Source organism: Ixodes scapularis, unplaced genomic scaffold (genome assembly GCF_016920785.2).
Source record: "Ixodes scapularis isolate PalLabHiFi unplaced genomic scaffold, ASM1692078v2 PGA_scaffold5__190_contigs__length_132052651, whole genome shotgun sequence".
NCBI classification, from domain to species: domain Eukaryota; kingdom Metazoa; phylum Arthropoda; class Arachnida; order Ixodida; family Ixodidae; genus Ixodes; species Ixodes scapularis.
Genome location: NW_024609880.1, coordinates 55739502 through 55744026, shown reverse-complemented (window position 1 = coordinate 55744026; position 4525 = coordinate 55739502).

The window sequence follows — 4525 nt, the reverse complement described above, 5'->3', positions numbered from 1 at the left end:
GACCAACCCAGCTCTGTGACGTTCACACCACAGCGGTGGCGCTGCTGTCGGCAGTGCGCATGCGCGGATGCTTCGCCTCGGGCGAATCTGGTTTCTGCGCACTCGCAGTGCCCACACTCGATGTGGGCAAATGCAGGCTCGTTTGGAAACAGTGCGTTGGTCGATAGTGCCTGCTGCGGTCGCATTTTGTCTGGAGCAGAGCCTCGTAGCGAGCGTCCCGGTTTGCACGCCGTCGTCCGGGTTTAATCTCAAAGTGCAGAGCTCGATATATGCATCTTTCGCGCGTCTGAACAGTGTTGGGCATATATATATATATATATATATATATAGAGAGAGAGAGAGAGAGAGAGAGAGAAAGAGAGAGAGATTTATCGTTTGGAATTCCTTATGGCGTGTTAAATTATTCGGTCGGTGTGTTTTGATCAGCTGCGCAGGAGGGTGCGTTTCGCAACGTTTGTCCGCTTTTGCGTATGTTTATCGTGTTTGTATGGTTGTTCCTCTTGTCTATGTAGATTCGCTTTATTCCTAGTATTTTGGTGCGTACTTGCTCATTACTGTTTGTCTCTAAAGCTAAATTTATTAAAGTTTTTTGTTTCCAAACAATTAAAAAAGATTAAATGATAGGCATATATGCCATATTCGTATGTATTAAGAAACATCTAAGAATTTAGTTTCCACCTTTTGGTTCATGTGGTCCCAGAGAGAGAATAGATCTTTATTAAAACAAAACGTTCAAAGTGGAGATTTTAGCAGCTGCAGGATCAGCGCCGGCTACTCCAGACCATTGATTGAGAGATTGCGTTTCTTTATCGTCTTCGTCTTTGTTACGTCAGAAGACAGGATGCTACTAGAATTTCTTATTATTGGTGGCCCCTTTTTTATATCCTGAGATAACCTTTTCCGATAGTGTTCGCATCGCTGACGGCTTTTCGGTAGAGTGGAAAAGTTCCTGTGCTGGTAGATTCTTCGGCCGAATACAAATTCGTTATTGACATTCATTCCGGTATCACAGTATTGATAGCGTGATCCTTATTTTCTGACGTTGCTTTTTGCGCAACGTCGTGTTCTCACTGATTGCACACGACCCCCAACCGAATGCCGACGCCGCTGTCGGGTCGAATCTGTGACCGAAGGTGGCCTTCTTAAGAGACCTAGGAAACTTCAGCACTTAGGCTTCCTTATTTACGACGTGTTTTAGGAAATCAATAAAAGTAGATACGAAGGGAGAAAAATAAAAGGAGAACAAAAATGTCGCAGGTCGCTGCTATGTAGTTTCGCAGTATATCCCAAAATTAAAAAGATTTTTTTTTAAGGGGTCGTGCAACTATTATACTGTTTTGCTGAAATAATTTGGGAGTTGATTCCTCGACTTTTCTGAAGTAAAGAACCAAAAACCGCTTTTACCTGCATGTCCTATTTTTTCTTTTAAAAATGGGCAAAGATTGAGGTTTCCGGTGTCTCTCAACTCCTTCACCATCTTCCGAGTCACGTGCGCTGTGACGTCAATGGGGGTCGCGCGGCGTTCCGGTGAAACTCTCTCTCTAGAGCCATCAGTGAGTAGCGAGACCTTACCCGCTCGTGACCACGTGACCACGTGCTTGCTGCGCAGCGCGATCAACATGGCGAGAGGAAGAAAGTCTCGTCCGGGTCCGGCCATCCCCGTCCGGCTCTGCCCCCGTCTTCCTCCGGCTTCTGGCGGCTGTTCGCGATGGCAGATAGAGCTGGCGGTTTTGTTGACCTCGGATTAATGGCGCCACTAAAACTCCTTATAATAAAAGTTTTGTCGATGATTTTTTTGACGCATCTATATTTATGTTGGAACGACAAGATTTATAGAAAAGTTACCTTTCATCGAGCAGGTAATTGAACAACTTCCTATCTTTTTAAAAGTCCCCCTTTGACGTCATGCCGCGTGGTTCTCATGGCCGCCGCTCGCGGCTGCAGTACGGGAAATATTTTAACTTTTGCCTCGCGATTACGCGGCGGAATCGCAACTTTTTGAAGGAAGGAGATGTGTTTTCCTTCCTTCGTGACAAGATAAACAATGTCAAAACTAGAATTGCAAATTCTTTCAACGTTAAAATTGTTACACAGCTCCTTTAAGTGACTGAAATAATGAGTCTGTTGACTTTATCATTTCCAATGTCCACGGTCCGGTGTAGATAAACTGGTGTGAGCGTTTTTCCGTAGTGAAGAAAGAAGGCAAATTTGAGTTCATTGCTTTCGTCTGTGAAGACGTCATGTCTAAGCGTTTCTATAGCGTCCCCATTCGCCTCGAGAAGCGAGCCCAGCTGGTCGATCATGTAATATTTACTTGAGACAACCTCAGGATGCATAGACACCTAACGTAGAGTTTGCTTTCGCTTTTTGTTTCCCCTATGAAAATTCGAGTCGTACATGAAAGACGTTTCATCCAACGACCGGTCATGCCAGTATAAAGCATATTGAAGAAACACCGCAAGTCAAACACAAATGAAATAGCAACTATATAGTAAGACAACCCTATGCGGTCTGAGGTTTTCCCGTTGCTTATCAGTTATAAGTGATGTTGTTTTTATGTGAGAAGATAGTGGTAATTGTTTTAGTCCAAGCACAAATACTATCATGTTGCGCACTGCGCGATATCAGTACGAACACGACATTTGCGCATTTCTTGTGTTTTCACTTGATAGGGTACTAAATGTTATCGCCTTGGTTAGTGCGCCATGTGAGCCCTTCCCTCCACACCAAAAGCCTTGCTAGAAAGATATTTTATTATAACAAAAAATACAAATAATGGGCGATCGCTTGTTCGCGCTAAAAGTGTTGCGTGTGTATACATATTATTGGAACTTGCAAAACCTGTCTGAAGGGCAACTAAATATTTTGATTGCATAGAAGCGCCGAGGGACAAAGACAAAGTGAGGTAACAACAACACGGAGCGCACTTGCAACTTAAAGTTTGTAAGAAACACACTGTATTAAATACTTATTTAAAGCCACGTCACTTCTAGCCACCCACTCTCCCTCTCTCAAGAAATAGCATTTCCATATCTAACAGGGCCACAGACGGCTCACTGGTACATTTATCGGCGCCCCTTGTTTTGATGACAAGCGCTTCGTGAATTTTCATAGTTGTTTTTCCGCTGTGTCATCCAAGCACGACACAGCGGAAAGTATATCAGTGTATAAGGGTGTTAGTGAGCCGTTCGTGGAACTGTTCGATAAGGAAATGCTATTTTTAAAAAAGAGAGTGGGGTGGCTGTAAGTGAGGTGTCTTTATTAAAGCATTTAAGTCAGTCTGTTTCTAATAAACTTTCAATTGCGAGTGCACTTCGTGTTGTCGTTACCTCCTTCACGTTGTCCCTGTCCTTCGACGCTTCTATCCAACCTGTGTGAAGGAGTAACATCGCTGCAAATAAAGCAGCTGGAGGAACCATTTCAGACGCCTGAATTCTCTTGACGACGCAAACGCGAAACCTGACCGCCTTGCACGTGCCATGACAGTCGATCCGAAATTGGTATAATGTCCGAATGTAGTCCAGTCCGGAGTGCAGAGATGGAATTCTCCAAATTAAATAGCACTGTCTATTTTTAGGTATGTACGAAAGCTCGAAACTAGAAAAGGAGTTGTGGCGGTCACAGACCCAACAGATATCAGTGAACCAGAAACATCGCCAAACATTATCAACTGCAGTTGTCGTAGAAGACGTCCAGCGGGATTCACCTTCAGTGAAATTGGTTTGTGACATGCGAACTGGCACACCTCGACCATATCTACCTCGGAATTGAGACAAAAGGTCTTTGAGATGAATCATTCCCTATCACACCCTGGCATTCGTGCTACTCCGCGTGCTTAATTGCAAAGCGGTATGTGTGGACCCGAATGAACACATGTGTCCGTCACGGGGCTCGGATATGTGTGAAGTGTCAACAAACCAAGATTCATCGTCATATCACTAGTCCAATTGCATCATTTTTTTCTCCGGATGCAAGATTCTCCCATGTACATATTGATTTCGCTGGTCTATTCTCGCCGTCAAGAGGATATCGCCACAAGTTTACCTGCGTCGACCGATTCGCACGATGGCCCAAGGTGTGTTTCCATTGCAGACATGTCTGCAGAGACGGTCACGAAATCCTTTTTGGCTACTTGGATAAGTCGAGTTGGCGTACCGGCGACAATGATAACGGATAGAGGACGACGATTTCAAAGCCGGTTATTCTAAGATCTTTCACACCTACTCAGTATTAAGCATGTTTCGACCACAGCATACCATCCCGCTTCTAACGGACTAGTCGAGAGATTTCATAGGCAACTAAAAGCAGCACAGAAGACTTCAAATACATCATGGACAGGAGCCTTCCCCATGATTCTTCTAGGAATTTGAACAATGCTGAAAGAGGACACCGAATGCACTGTAGCCGAACTAGTTTACGGATGTTCACTCCGGCTGCCAGGGAACCTTTTAGTTGCCTCACAAGACACGGTGTTACGGACCTTCTAAACTACGTTACACGACTTAAAATAATGATGAGGGCTCTT